This window comes from Arvicola amphibius, chromosome 9 (genome assembly GCF_903992535.2).
Source record: "Arvicola amphibius chromosome 9, mArvAmp1.2, whole genome shotgun sequence".
In the NCBI taxonomy this organism is placed as follows: Eukaryota; Metazoa; Chordata; class Mammalia; order Rodentia; family Cricetidae; genus Arvicola; species Arvicola amphibius.
In genome coordinates, this window is record NC_052055.2 from 47,225,306 (window position 1) to 47,241,772 (window position 16,467).

Sequence of the window (16,467 nt, forward strand, 5' to 3'; positions counted from 1 at the left end):
AGAGTAATAAAATAAAATAAAATAAAAATAATCAAAAATCAAGAGTTCGGTCTAAGAGGCTGGAGAGATGGTCAGAAGTTAAGGGCACTCACTGGCTGCTCTTCCAGAGGTTCTGAGTTCAATTCCCAGCAACCCCATGGTGGCTCACAACCATCTATGGAGATCTGCTGTCTTCTTCTGGCTTGCAGGGATACATGCAGGCAGAACACTATACTAAATAAATACATCAATCTTTTTTTTCTTTTTTGGTTGTTCAAGACAGGATTTCTCTGTGTAACAGCACTGGCTGTCCTGGAGCTCACTTTGTAGACCAGGCTGGCGTAAAACGTACAGAGGTCTGCCTGCCTCTGCCTCCCAAGTGTTGGAATTAAAGGTGTGCACCACTTGGCTTAAATAAGTCGATCTTAAAAAAAGAGTTCTGTCTGGCTCAATGGTGTGAAGACATTTAATGAGAGAAGCAAATCATTTAAACAACTAATATATATATAATTTATATATATATATTAGACTGACTATATGTTTCCCCTTGAGTTTACAATTATTTGTGCTCTATGAATTATTTTAGTTGTATTTAGAATATTTAAACAAATCTGCCATCTTTTCTTTTTACTTATTTCTCTAGTTTGATCTCACAGCTATAACCTTATATGGAGGGGCTAGCTCAAAAGAAATATTGTTAGAGACTTATTTATGCTATTATTATTAAATTTGTGTACGTGTATATGTATGTGCCAATAAGTACAGGAGCAAAGACATCACATCACCTGGGGCTGGAATTGTGAGCTGTTGTGAGCCACCCAGCGTGGGTGCTAGGAACTGAACTTGGGACACCTGAAGGAGCAGAACGTGCAGCTAACAGTCAAACCATCTCTCTAGACCCAAAAGATGGGTTTTTAATATCATAACTGTTGTCGACTGTTGGTAAACTTGGTCAATTTTATTATATTGGTATTATACCAGATTTAGTTTGGAAAACTAAGTGGAAAGTCACACTGCAGAAGTAATTAGATAACAATGTAGTGTTTTTTAAAATTTATTTTAATAAGATTGTCACCCAGGCGTGGTGGCACACACTTTTAATCCCAGCACTCGGGAGGCAGAGGCAGGTGGATTTCTTTGAGTCTGAGGCCAGCCTGGTCTACAAAGTGAATTCCAGGACAACCAGAGTTGTTGAAACATTGAAACTCTGTCTTTGAAAAACAAATAAAAAAACAAAAACAAACAAAAGATTAGCTTTTTATGGACCAAATATTAATAGCAGTGCTAGAACTAAAATGATAACTTCATAGTTCTTGTAGACATTTTGGGCTGAGGGTTTCAAGACAGGGTTTCTCAGTGTGACAGGGTTTCTCTCTGTGGCTGTCCTGGAACTCTGTCTGTAGACCAGGCTGGCTTTGAACTCACAGAGGTCTGATTGCCTTTGGTTCCAAACTGCTGGAATGAAAGCTGTGCACTACCTCAGTCAACCTTTATCCAGCATTTTTGAAGACCACTGAATATGTTGCCAGATGATCCTTAAAGCAGAGGAATAGTAGGTCAGACAGACTTGGATGAAGTCTTCTTCCTCCAGCCAGAATGCAATCTTTGCTATGTCTTTTTTTTTTTTAATGAAATCATCTGGTTTTATCTTTGGAGGAAGACTCTGTGGTTATTTTTCTTATCCAAGAGGATTTTTTCCTTTAAACTTTTAAAATAAAAAAACATAATGTGTACATATATCCTTTATATTTCTTTTTCTTTATTTGATAGTTTATTTCTTATCATTATTATTGTTATTATTTTTTATGAAACTTAGATTTTTTTGTATTGTTTTTGTTTTGAGATAGGGTTTCTCTGTGTAGCCCCGGCTATCCTGGAACTAGTTCTGTAGACCAGGTTGGTTTCAAACTTGGAGATCTGTCTGCCTCTGCCTCCCAAGTGATGGGATTAAAGGCATGCACCCAGCGCTGCCACCACCACTTAGCAAAAACATTTTTAATAAGAATTTTAAATGAAAATTCAAGAGGAGGTAACTAAAACACAGAAAGCATATAAATGGTATTTTAGATATTTAACAGTCATAAACACAGGCAGAACATATTAACAGTCCTTTTTATCTCTGTAGTATGTCAATCATTAATAAATATTTTATCTAAAGTCAGATAAATAATTGCCCTAAGTATATTATTATGGTGTAATGTAACACATTAAGACAATTTTTTTCTTTTTATTTAGTACCCCCCCCTCTCGATACAGGGTTTATCTGTAGTTTTAAAAAAATATTTATTTATCCATTATGTATACAGTATTCTATCTGTGTGTATGCCTGCATACCAGAAGAGGGCACCAGACCTCATTACAGATGGTTGTGAGCCACCATGTGGTTGCTGGGAATTGAACTCAGGACCTCTGGAAGAGCAGGCAATGCTCTTAACCACTGAGCCATCTCTCCAACCCCTTATCTGTAGTTTTGGAGCCTGTCCTGGAACTAGCTCTTGTAGACAGGCTGACCTCGAACTCACAGAGATCTGCTTGCCTCTGCCTCCCAATAAATAAACCACCACCACCTGGTTTATTTATCCTTCTCTTATACAATACATCCCAACCGCAGTTTCCCCTCCCTTAAGGAAAAAGAAGAAGAGAAAAGAGAACCACTCTCGTTACACCCATAACAATCAAACTCCTTCTTCTCTTATGGGAATTCCCATAAAAGGAAACCCCCCAACAATAATGTGGGCCCTTGAGGATTTTCCCTCTGTGTTCCACTGCTGTTATTACAGTATATTCTGATCTTTTCTATTGCCTTGGTTTTAAAACAGCTTCTATGCTACTTAAAAAGATGATCTATAAACTCCAAGATGTCTTTGTAAGCCTTGAAGCAGTTTTTTTTCTTCAGTTTCTCCTCCCTACTCTCTCCTCCCAGCCCTTCCTCCCACCTCCTCCACTTCCACTCCTCCACTGTTTCCCTTCAGAAAAGGTCAGGCTTCCCAGAGATATCAACCAAATTCTGCATAGCAAGTTACAGTAGGACTTGGCACATCTCCTCATATCAAGGTTGGAGGAGGCAACCCAGTACAAGGAAAGGGGTTCAAAGAGCAGGGGAAAGAGTCAGAGACACCCCCAATCTCACTGTTAGGAGTCCCACAAGGACAGCAAGCTGCACAACCATGATAAACATGCAGAGACCTAGCTCAGACCCATGCAGGCTCCCTGATTGTTGTTTTGATCTCTGCGAGCCCCTATGAGCCCCCTTAGCTGATTCTGTGGGCTGTTTTCTTGTGGTGTCCTTGACCCCTCTGACTCCTACAATCCTTCCTCCCTTCGAAGCAGGCTTTTTAAATGACTGTTTTAAAAAAAAATATTTAGAGTTGTATCTTACATAGGCTTGGCTAAGATATCAGACTTGAAACACCTGTTTTGTAGACAAGGATGACCTCAAACTCAGAGATCCGCCTGCCTCTGCCTCCTGAGTGCTGGAATTAAAGGTGTGCCGCCACTGCCTGGCTCTGTTTTTTGCTTTTGTTTTTCAAAGTTTCAGTAGTGGCTAAAAATAGCCGTAAAAGACTTAAAATGCAAAATGCAGCATTTGGGAGGCAGAGGCAGGTGAATCTCTGTGAGTTTGAGGTTAGCCTGGTCTACAGAGCAAGTTCCAGGCCAGCCAGGGCTATACAGAGAAACCCTATCTCTAAAAACAACAAACATAACAAAGATTTAAAATGTTTGTACATACAAAATATACCTAAAAGAATAGAGATGATGGGGCTGGAGAGATGGCTCAGTGGTTAACAGCGCTGGCTGCTCTTCCAAAGGTCCTGAGTTCAATTCCCAGCAACCACATGATGGCTCACAACCATCTGTAATGAGATCTGTCGCTCTCTTCTGGTGTGCAGACATACATGGAGGGAGAATGTTGTAAACATAACAAATAGATAGATGATAGATAGATAGATAGATAGATAGATAGATAGATAGATAGATAGATAGAGTAAAATAAAAGAATAGAGGTGAACATCCTGAAATAAGGAGTTTAGCATCTCAGGGTCCATTAGTGAATATGAAAATTGCTCTGGAAGCAGGAGCAGTCATTTTTTAGATTAGTTTATCCCTTGAAGCAATAGGAACCATTGTGTAGAACCAGAATCCAGATGAGGATCAAATAGATACCATTTTGACCAGAAGTCTATATTTATTTAAATCTTATCTTTGAAAAAAAAGATTTTAGGGGCTGGAGAGATGGCTTAAGAGCACTGGCTGCTCTTCCAGAGGACCTGGGTTCCATTCCCTGCACCCACACGGCAGCTCACAACTGCCTGCAACTCAGCTCCAAGTGATCTGACATCTCACAGACACGTGATGCAATGCACGTATGTAAAACATGCAATATTTGTATGCAATGCAAATATGCAAGACATCAATACACAAAGTGAAAATGAATACATCATAAAAAGATTTTAAATTTAAAAACTCATGTCAATTCTTCCAAAGAAGAGAACCACTGGCCACCTCTACTTGTTTCCCCAGGGAGGTCATAGGGATCCCATACCCACTTTTGTCCCTTATTTTGTCCCTTTAATTGGTGTACTAGACTAGGGGTGTGGCTAAGCTTACCTAGGGACAGCTGGAGTTAGGGCTTTTTTTCCCTTAAAAGCTTAGTTTTTACTCAAAGAGAGCTGGGTCAATTTAACTTTAGCTTCCATGAAGACTTAACTTCAAAGCCAACTTGGTACCTGAGTAAGTGATGTAAAAACATAAGCAGATATAGACAGTGCATACATGGAGATTTTTAAGAACCAAACTTTTGACTCTGTCTGTTTGTTGGGATTCTCTCTCCTAGAATCCTCACTGTGAAGAGGAAACAGCGCAAAGGCTGAGAGGGTGAGTGCTTCTAAGAGGCAGAGAGCTCTGTTACTTCCAGACCCACTCTCTACCCACTCTCTACTTAGGCTCTCGGAGTGACAGACCCCATCTCTCCACCCCTGGCTTCTCCCTGACATCTAGGCCCTAGGAAAGCCAATCCCAAGGCCATCAATAAGGATCAGAGTGTTCTTAGTCAAAAACGGGCTCTCCCTAGATGATCAAGACCCTGGGTGTCTGCTAGTTACCAAGTCACATGGCAAAATAAGAGTCAGGTCTGGCTCAGTGCAATGGTGCTGCATACCTTTTGTCCCAGTACTCAAGAGAGAGGCAGGCAGATCTCTGAGTTCAAGGCCAGTCTAATCTACAGAGTGAGTTCCAGGACATCCAGGGCTACACAGGGAAAACCTGTCTCAAAAAACTAAAATAAAAAGAAAGAAAAGAGAGTCAGGCCTGTTCCAGTCTAGGATCTGTAGCAGGTACTAAGTTGATTACATCTTTCACCCTGCAGGCCCTCTCAGCTCAAGTCCCTATGTCCAGCTTCTTCCAGGGCAGGACAGGGACTCCCTGCTCCCACCTCTGATCCTGGAAGGTCACTGTACCATGTCAGGGAGACACAGGAGGCATGGAGAGGGGTGAACGCCTGAGGAATCCCAGGAAGCTGGGTCTGGACGTCTCAGTACTTCATGGCTGTTCCACAGATACTTAAGGATGGAGGTCAGCACTCCTCCACAGACCAGGGGAAAACATAGCCCGTATCAGGAGGGAATCAACGAAGCATGCTGAGTGGGGCCACAGCTAGGACCCACTTTCTGACCTCACCCTTGTCCAGGGACCCCCATCCTCTGCCAGCCCAGCCCAAAGTGCCAGAGCCCACAGACCAGACCCTAAGTCACCTGGGCCAGACCAGTGTTTGTGGGTGGGGATTTCTGTGGTTACCGCTGGAACCACACACTGCACTGTTAGTGCGGCAAGAAAACAGGGAGGGAAGGGCCCTGCTTGCCTGTGGTCACAGTCCCTGGGAGAGACAGTCCAGGACAAGCCTCCATATGGCAATGTGGTCAGCCGTGGGTGTGACTAGGGAACCGGGAAAGCCAGCTCTGAAAGACCCTGCTATACCCTGGGATCTGTTGTAGCAGTGCAAACTGGGGGTCCCAGTGGAAATTGCGGTGCCTCGGGCAAGAGGCCTTCTAATGATCTCATAGGCATTCCCATAGGAGTAAAGAGAAGGGTGGAGACCTATGTGTCGCCTCTTGTTAGGACTCTACCCTTTGTGGCCAGCTCAGACCAGACTTAGCTGCAAAGTTACACATCATCCAAACGCCGTGAAGAAGGGGCTGCTAGTGACCCTAAGTGGACCTCCTGAGGCAGGGATGGCCAGAGAGAGAGAGGGAGAGAGCGAGCACTGGAGAGAGGGTTAGTGACAGTCACAAGGAGCCCTCATCTCTGCCCCTTGCCACTCTCTGCAGCTTGAGGCCAAGGGAAAAAGCCTCCCCCCCCTTCTCAGCTCATTTCTCATTGTCAAAACTAAAACTAAATGTCACACATTGGTACATTTATAAGGAAGTTTTATTTGGCTCATGACTCTGGAGGCTAGGAAGTTCAGGAGCATGGGGCAGGCATCTGATGTTGGTGTGTGTTTGATGGCTTGGTGCTCGGTCATGACATGTGGAGGCTGTGCAAGTGTATCTCTACTTGCCCTTAAAACAAGACAACCTGCGAATCCATGAAAGGATGAATCTGATCACCAAGGCTCTGGCAGAGGCCCCCTCTCTCAATACTGCTGCACTGGGGACCAAGTTTCCAGGACATGAACTTTTGGGGGTACTTATTGATACAATAGCAGAACTCCATGTCCCCAACAGTTCCAATGTCACCATGTCAGGAGCCTCATCAGCCTTAGTCTAGGGGGGACTTGGGCCTTTCCCCATGCTTGGGTGTCTATGGACTATCTGGTGCCTTGAACACCAGAGGTCTCCAATACTGCCCCTGTGATAAAAGCTGAGGGATCCACCCCAAGGTGGGCACCCTGTTCAGATCCCCTTGCCTAGCACCTATGTTGGAGTGCAAAGCATGCAGACCAGCACAGTCAGACTTGTTGAATAAATGAATGAGTGTCCTCCAAGGGACCCTCCCTGATGGGAGACACCCAGTAGCAAAGGGGCGACCTTCAGAGAGGAAAGGTCATCGTGGTGTGGGGGTGGCTGCCTCTCCTGTTTCATGGCCAGAGCAGGGGTTAGAGTTAACAGGCTTATGAATGTCTGCCCAGGGACCGACCAGGAGGAATGACTGGGGTGCGGGCACAGGAGAAGGTGGGGTTCCACAAGAAATACCATGGTGGCAATCGCAATTTCTCTAAAATAGCTCTGTATACAAGGTCCCTCGTCTATGTGTCGGTTCCCGCAGAGACGAGTCACGATCTGGGGGCGTCTCGGTCCGGTCTTGGTCCTCATCTGGTCCTCGCCACAGGCTCCACCAGATGTCTGGCCGCCCAGCCACCCGAGCAGCGGAAGGCGCCTTTTGGTATCTAGGCGCAGGGAGAGGCTTGCAGGGCGGGGCGGGCGGAAGCCACAGCAAACTAGGCACGGCGCTTGGAGGTCCCACGGAAGCCCTGCGAGGAAAGCGGCGCTGAGACACGCCCCGCTGGCCCAACGGGGAGCAGCCCCTCGGTGCCCTGCCCACTGCGGCGCCTACTGCCGCTCTCCCACTACCCCATCCCACTGTCCCAACTCATCAACTTGTTCCCACTCCCCTAGCCCACTGATGTGTCCATTACCCCATCCCAGTGCCTCATCCTACTGCCACATCCCACTTCCCCACTACTCTGTCACCATCCACCGCCTCATTCCCACTCCCAGAGCACATTGCTCCGCCCACTCCCACGCCCGCACAGCACAATCCCACTGTCTCGGGACCTCTCGGCCGGCGCTCCTTCAATCAAGGTCTATAGCCCCTTCTACTCTCCCATTCCTACCGTCCCAACATCCACTACCACAGTCACTGTCTCCACCTTCCGGCTGCCCGAGGTACTACTACACTTTCCCTACCTCTCCACCCCACCCCACCTGTTCTGACCAATGCTGCCAGTGGGGAATTATGCCTCCTGTGCCAGTCACTTCTGTCTGGGTGAATCTGAATTCCGGGAGCACTCATAGCACCCTGAGGCCACACCCACTAAACCACGCCCATCATCCAAAATACCAGACTCCTCGGTCCTGAGACCATGTTCTTAGGGCTGTAATAAGCTACACCTACTTCACGCTGTCTGTACCCACAGAACGAAAGCCTAGCTCCATCAGGCTCCCAATCACTCTCACGTCATGGATGCCACCTGCTGCCTTTACTAGCTTTCAGAAAATCCAGACTTCTCAACACACAAACTGGGCCCAAGGAACTTGGGGGTGAAGTGTGGGGTGAAGGCCGTAGGGGATGGGGTTGATCCCATTTTGTTCCTCTCTACCTGCCAATCCCCTCAACACCGCCAAAGCATAGACAGTCCCAGCCAGGAGTGTGTGGGCTCTGTGTCCCTGTGCTGGTCTTGGGGACAGAAGGGAAGGCACAGTTCCCACTTGTGACGAAACTGGGCTCTATCAGGGAGGCTAAGACAGCAGGACACCAGAGCTCAGGATCTAAGGCTCACTGAATGCAAGAGGGTTGCAAAATCCTCCTACCTCCAAAAGGTTTACCTTCCTGGGCAAAGTTCCTACTGATCCTGAAACTGGCCTTTTTCTTCTAACTTTTTTTCAAGATCTCTGCCCACACCCTGCCTTCCTGGAGGTGGTGCCCAGGAGAGACCTAGTGTCCAGGCTGTTCCAGGAGACACAGCCGAGACCTTCAAGCCCTGGGTGGACCTGAATGCTGAGCCCTGGCATTGACTAAGATGGGAGTGGGCACAGGGGACTGAGAGGTGGTATGAAGACAAGAGTAACCAGCCGTCCTTATATCTGCACCTGTCCACCCAGCCCATGGAGTCGGGGTCATCTTGGGCCAAGTCCCTGTCCCATGTGCTAGCCCAAGACATTGACCTTCGGGTGCCAGGCTATCAGGTGACCAGGAACAAGGTAGAGGCCTTGCACATTGTAAAGTGTGTGTCCTTTTGGACAGGGAATGTTAACAAACAAGGGTGGGCTAGCTCCAAGCCAAGGAGCCATGGCAGAGCAAATACACCCGAGCAATACAAGAGACCGGGGCCTTCCTGAGGGAGGGAGTGTGGACGGGACTCTAGTAGTGGCTGAGAAGATGCACTGAAAGAGAAGGCAGGTGCCTGGACTTGGGGAGGCATCCATGTAAGTGGTTCCTGGAGTTCAGACTGAACAAATGTGGGGCAGACGGTATGATAGGCATCGCTGAAAAGCCATAGAGACAGCCGACAGGGCAGAAAGCTAGGAAGGCCATGCAGGACAAAGGAGAAAGAGGAGAGGGACCTTGAGGTTCCTGTTTTGAGGCTTTGCCAGGGGCCAGCTACAAGGCCTCCTGGGGTATGGGAGACAGATGGGCATCCCCTAGAGGGAAGAGATCTCTGTCCCAGGAAAGCAGAAAGCACGAAAGGTTCTTTAGACCTCCACTACCCTGCCCCACCCTCACCCTTGGTCCTGAGAATTGAAGGAGAGCTCTTTGAGAAAAGGGGATGCCAAGTCAGCCTGCCTGTGGATTTGCAAGACAAAGTCTTATCTGGCTAGTGGGGAGGTAGAAAGGCCCCTGAGGAGGCTGGGGTACAAGCACAGCGGACTCTGCTCTATGAAGGGTGAACCCGCGTTCAGGAAGGAATGCAAATGACCCCTACTAAGAATTTGTTAAAGAAAAGAGTTCACAGTAAAGTATGAGCAAGTTCGGGTAGACACGGCTGAAAGAACGAGAAGGGTAAACAGTGAGAATTGCTGGACAAGTAGGCACGGAACATAAGCCCCACAATTCCAAATGCAATGTTGAAAGTATAAGAGAAAAAATAAGCTATGGAGACGACCACAAGGTAAGAGAGAGAGAGAGAGAGAGAGAGAGAGAGAGTGAGTAATGCGTATGTGTGGCCATGCATGCGTGTGATTAGATCTGGAACGCAGGACCTCATGCATAACACTGACAAGTCCTCAATCACTGGGCTACAATGCAGCCTAGTTAATGCTATGAAAACACAGGTCCTACCACTACTCTTTAGAGAAGATTTCCTGTGTCCTGGGCTGTCACTAAACTTTCTACAAAGCCGAAGGTGACTCCGAACATCTAATTCTCCTGCTGCAATCTCCTGGATTTTATGTGTGGCTGGGGATTGAGCCTAGCACTGCATGCATGTTAGGCAAGGACTCTACCAACTAAAAGACATCCCCAACCCCAAAGACAGAACTAGAAGTGGATATTAGAATAGAAATTAACATCTGTGATTCATAGCATTGACGGACCTGGAATGAGCAGAAGTGAAACCAGGAACCATTCAAAAGGCGACACAGAAACCAAGCATCTCAAACAATGGAGGCTAGGACGGCCTGCTGCCACTGGGAAGGTTTAGCAAAGGCTAGCCTGAGGCCAAAGTGAAGGAGAGCCAGCAGGGTTGAAAGCAAGACTTAAATGGATTTCTCATTAGCAAGAAGTGACAGTGCAGGGTTGTTTGTTGTTGTTATTGCTGTTGTTTTGAGACTGAGCCTCTCACTTTGTAGTTCTGACTGCCCTGAACTCAGTACATACACGACCAGGCTGGTCTTGAACTCACAGAGATCCCCCTGCCTCTGTCCCTGAGTGTTGGCATTAAGGCATGCACCACCACAATCTGGCTCAGTGCACAGTTTAAAGAAAATCCCAAGCCGGGCAGTGGTGGCGCACGCCTTTAATCCCAGCACACGGGAGGCAGAGGCAGGCGGATCTCTGTGAGTTCGAGACCAGCCTGGTCTACAAGAGCTAGTTCCAGGACAGGCTCTAAAGCTGCAGAGAAACCCTGTCTTGAAAAACAAACAAACAAAAAAAAAACAGCAACAAAAAAATCCCAGCCAATCCAAAATGAATGGAATAAGCCACCTCCCTGGACGAATGGATGGCTAGAAGGTTGGCAGGCTTACAGCTTCCTGTGGGAAGGGATGATGACAGCGTTGCTTTCTCTTTGTAATTTTTACTTTTCTTCGGTGTGCACACACGTGGGTACAAGTGCCTGGCACATGTGCAGATGTCAGAAGACAACTTAAATGGGCCAGTTTCTCCTCTACTGTGTGGGTCTTAGGGATTGAACTCAGGACGTCACGACTGATGGCAGGCTCCGTTACCCCCTGAACCATCCTGCTTACATTCTGCAAATGCCGGTTTTAAAAGCAGGTATGGTATGCTGAGGGTGTGCTGAGAGCAGGTGGCTGTTGCCCGTCTGTGTGACACTAGTGTGAGAAACACAAGTGGAGCCCACACAGGCACCTGATTACAGCAGAACCTCACTGAGGGATGCTGCCCATCCCTGGCCCGCCCCTAACACCGCCACACACAGAGAAATGTTAGTCAATTGATAGCAATAGTAAGGTCGCTGCCAGGGGACCAGCTTTGAGCTGCAAGGCAACCAGGGTAGGCAGGAAGTAAAAATACAACTTTCTTTGCTTTGGAATCTGGTAAGGAGCATTTTCAGGTACCACTAGAACACCAGTGACAGACTGCACAACCTCTAAACCAGGAGGAGGAGCAGGGATGAGAGAAAAGTAGAGGGGTCTGGAGGCGTGGCTCCGGCGGTGGAGCACTTGTCTCAAACGCACAAAGTCCTGGGTTCAGCTTTGCGTACGTGTGATGCCTACAATCCTAGCACTCCAGGAGACAGAGGGATCAGATGTTAAGGTTCTCTTCTGTTACACAGAGAGTTCTGTCTAGGCTACTTAAGATCCTATCTCAAAAAAGAAAAAAGTAGCCAGGCCGTGATGGGGAACACCTTTCATGCCAGCACTTGGGAGGCAGAGACAGGCAGATCTCTGTGAGTTCGAGGCCAGCCTGGTTTACAGTGTGAGTTCCAGGACAGACTTTAAAGCTACAGAGAAACCCTGTTTTTCGAGAAAAACAAAACAAAAAGTAAACATCAGAGAAAGAAGGAACTCAAGGACAGGTGGGTGAAGGGCAATCAGTGAAATCAGAAGTGGATGTTGTGGTGATCCCGCTCCACTGGCTCTGTGGCCTGCCTCCTGGCACCTGAACACTCGTGTACTCTCCTCCTACATAGATTCAGGATGGACACGGCAACAGCTGAATACGGTGGCTGCTGTGGGACACAAGGCCAAGTGTCTCTGAACTTTCATGGCCTACTTGAGGAGGCCAATCAGCAGCAATGGCCCGGTGGTCTGTCTGGCCCTGACCTGCAGAACCTGTGAAGAGTTAGCATGTGTTGTATGAGGTTACGCGATGCTGAAACTGTCTGTTAGCACTGGCTTTCAATAGAGCTCAGCTAGATAAAGGGGATGTAAACACTGAATGCACAGGTTGAAATATACTGTCAGTTTTGGATTGAGAAATATCTAAGGTTCTCAACCTGTGGGCACAGGGCTCACGTATCAGATGTCTTGCATAACAGATATTTACATTACGATTTATAATAGTAGCAAAATTTCAGTTATGAAGTAGTAACAAAAAAAATTTATGGTTGGGGTCACCACAAGGTGAGGTGGGTTGCAGAGTTAGGAAGGTTGAGAAACGCTGGTCTAAGGCATGAGATTAGAGAATGAAGAAAAAGAAACACAAACAAATTCTAACTAAAATAAGACTAGCAGTATAAAGTGACTGAGGGTAAACCGGACAACTGGAGCAGGAAACCAGCCACTAACTGACCACCCTGACTCTGAACTCAGAGCCAGTGAAAGAAACACAAACACACCCTGGATTTGAGACCTGAGTCAGGGAGAGAAACATCTTTATCCCTGAACACAGGACCAAAGAAACATGCCCTGACTCTGAAACTAGCGTCAAAGAAATACACTTTGTACCTAGAATCAGAGCCAGTGGAAGAAATATGCCCTGGTCCTAAAATTAGATTAGATTAGATTAGATTAGATTAGATTAGATTAGAGTCAAAAAGCTAAAAAGGACCAGTGATAGAAACCAGAGCCATCTCTGTCCCTGATCAACTAAACTGACCAATCCCTGAGCAGGAAAAAACTAACCAATCCCTCTTCTCCCTGGGAAAACTCCGCCCCTAAGAAACCCTATATAATCTTCTCTGCCCCTTCAGTTAAAAGCTGCTGCCTCTAATCCCTACCTGGCGGAGGCAGCCACTCACCTGACTCCTTGTTCCCAAATAAGTCTATTTCTCAAAAGAGTCTTGGGTGATGACCCTGGCTGGGACTCCCCTTAGGGGACTGAGCTGAAAAACCTTGTTGAGATGCTCCCTAGGAGGCCTCAGCAAGGTGCAGCAGAACAGAACAACCTTGCTAGGACGCTCCTTAAGGGAGCCTGAGCAAGGCCAGGCAGAAAAAAAGTAAAAACTTTTTTCCCCCAGCCAGAGGAGATGGCTACATTTCTGTAGGGGCATCCCCTTTAGTAGAGTGTTAGCAAAAGAAGAAACATCTATGATGCTCCCTTAAGGGAACAAAGCAGAACTCAGCTGTAGCGGCTCTCCAGAAGAGCAGGATCCCTATATCCTGCTGGGAGACCATCCCCCACAGCACCCCAGCTTCAGGTAGCCTGGCTTCCTGATAGTCAGGACACCTTTCGTCCAGGGCTGAGCTGTTGTCCCATTGCAGCTCCAGCCTTCAGAGCTGTCCTATTATGGCTCTATCCCTCCAGAGTTGTCCTATTGCGGCTCTAAATATATCCTGGCTTCCTGATAAGTCAGGATATCTCTACAACACTACAACTGTAACACATTCCCCTACGGTGACAACGAACAGACGAGTTAGAAGAAACTGGCATGTCCACAGAGACATGCTTAGTAACTGACAGAAGGTGGTGGCCAAACGAAACACAAGTGTAGAAAAATATCTAAAATACAATAGACGAATCTGACCCTACTTACGACACTCAGCTGTTGTGCGCGTCCATGTTATTTGCTCTGAATGGGATGTTTACGAAAGCTCATTGATGAAGCAATGCAGAGCAAAGGTCACGTACTGAAGTCACACAAGCAATGGCTTCTGGCCAAGCAATAAGCAAGCTAAAGGAAGTGAAACCCCATGCTAATGTGGTTTCAGGAAGAGAGCAAGAGCCCGGATAACTCAGTGCCCCAGTTAGCTTTGTCAACTTGACACAGCCTCAAGTCATCTGTGAGAACTTTACCTGAAGGGTTGGCCAGAGCAAGGTTGGCCTGTGGGGGAGGCCGTGGGAGACTGTTTTGATTATTAATTGCGGTGGCAGTATTGGTCTGTGAGCAAGCGTCCTGGTCTACAGATGAAAGCTAGCTAAGCGTGCACTGGGACGAGATGGCCAGCAGCGCTCCTCCAGGGTCTCTGCTTCAAGATCCCGCTTAAGTTCCTGTCCTGACTTCCTTCCATGACGGACTGTAGCCTAAGTGTAAGTCAAACAAACCCTTTCCCCCCTGAACTTGCTTTGGGTCCGAGCCAGAGCAACAGGAAGGAAGCTAGAGCACCCAGCGACCAAAGAAACCACTGTCGTGAAAGTTAAAAATGGTTGAATTGATAACACTCCAAACCACTGCATTAACTTTTTTTTTCCCCAGATACTCTTAAATTAGACAGGATTGCTAGTGAGCTGGTCAAGAGGGGGTATGGGGTGGAAAGCACAATAAAATGAAGGCCTTGCCTCATTCTGTAGAGAAACAAGGTGGTACAAGGCTGACTTCACATGCACATCAGACAGTGCCTCATGCCTATGAGGATAAAGGACAACCATGGCAAGATGAATGCAGGATAAACTCAGACATGCTCAGAACCAAAGCCAAAAGCCAGCTCTCAGAACATGACATATAAATAGAAACGGCCCCATGTGCTAATGTCAAGTTGTGGAAAACCCACAGTCATTACTACATGGGAAAGTTGTCAGGGTAAAAATGGAGTCGTTTGTGTCAAACTAAAATAAGAAAGGAAAGAGAAAGCAATCAAGCTGGGATGTGGTGAAGGAGGGATTCTTGTATACAGTATCATTTCAGAATGCTTTGCTGGGACCACAGGCTGGTAGAGGGCCGGGAGACCTTTCCCAGAAAATGTTACATGTGCCTAGTCTCTCACTAACTGGCCCCACCCATTTCTGGTCCTGCCGCAACGACTCACTTTTCCTTTGGAACTCTTTGTCTCCCCAGCCCTCTCTGGTGACAGTTTTATTGCAGCCTACATGTTTTTTCTGCAAGGCTCCTTCATTATCTTTGCAAAGGATTGCTTGTCACTCAGGCTCCAACACAGTGAATGTCTGCCTACTCTGGAGTAGCACACAAAGACATGAGGTCATCAAGAAAGGAGGACAAGTTGCAGGTGACATGGTGGTTAGACATCTAAAAACGTTGAGCAAGGACCAGAACTAGGAAGTGGACTCACTAGGACTCGGGGACCATGGTGCTAATGTACACAAACAACTGTGCTTTCTTTGTTAAAGCCATAAACAACTAGAAAATGAAATTCCAAGTATCACTCTTTAAAGTATCAACATTTATTTATTAAATATATTTAGAAAAGTATCAACATACATTAAATACTTAAGAACAAATTTAATTAAAAAATGGCTATGAACCAAATACTTCATATATAAAGCAACTAATAACTAAGCAATATTGAGATACAGCTCAGCATAGAGTAAAAGTCTTGCTTGTGGGGTGCCAGTTCTTCCTAAAGGAAGCTATGGATTTGATACAATCTCAGTAAAAATCTCCAAGGTCTTTTTGAAATTGACAAGCTGATTTTGAACTTCATGTCAAAATTTAAGACTCATTGAAGAAAGAAGAAACAAAGTTGGGAAACTAATATAAGATTACATTTCAAGATCTGTTTTAAAAATTCAGTAATTAACATAAATACAGTAATTAAGGCAACATAGGATTGGCGTAAAATTGGTAAACAGACTGAGGAGCAAAGGAGCTGAAATTCAGGACTCATTCAAGGGTTTTGTTTTTGATTTTGTTTCTCTTTGGAGACAGGGTTACTATGTATCCCAGGATGGCTTCAAACTTGAAGCAATCATCCTGCCTCTGCTTTTCTGGTGCTGGGATTATAGGTATGCTATCATGCCTAGTTAAGAGTCTGTGTGTGTGTGTGCGTGTGCGTGTGCGTGTGTGTGTGTGTGTGTGTGTGTGTGTGTGTGTATGTGTGTGTTGATATCGGGTATCTTTCTCTATTGAGCTATCTTTTTTGTTTTGTTTTGAGACTGAACCCGAGGCTCACCATTTCTGCTAGTCGGCCTGGCCAGTGAACTCTGAGAAATCTTCCTGTCTTTGCAGCCCTCAGTACTGAGGTTACAAGCATGTCTTTTACCTGATGCTGGGCATCTGAACTCATGTGCTCATGCTCATACAACACACATTTTACCCACTGAACTATCCCCCCCCACCAACCCGGCTTTATTTTTGTTTTCCATGACAGGACCTATGCAGCCCTGACAAGCTGGAAGCAGTTGGTAGTCCTCCCACCTTTACTTCCCAAGTACTAACATTACAGGTGTCTGCAGAGAACCTACTCTTAACAAAGATGCCCCAGCACAGCGGAAGAAAGCTGTAATTTTTGATAGTAGTGCCGGAGTGTCTAGACACCC

At 46.4% G+C, this 16,467-nt stretch overlaps 1 long non-coding RNA gene across 1 annotated transcript; it reads right to left on the minus strand.

Annotated features, from left to right (window-relative positions):
* Positions 1-6,384: 6,384 nt before the first annotated feature.
* On the minus strand, positions 6,385-13,833 carry LOC119823126. The gene is made up of 2 exons (XR_005286904.1): positions 13,790-13,833; positions 6,385-7,444 (listed from the first exon to the last, which is right to left on the minus strand). It is a non-coding gene; the product is annotated as an uncharacterized LOC119823126 (long non-coding RNA).
* Positions 13,834-16,467: the final 2,634 nt, after the last annotated feature.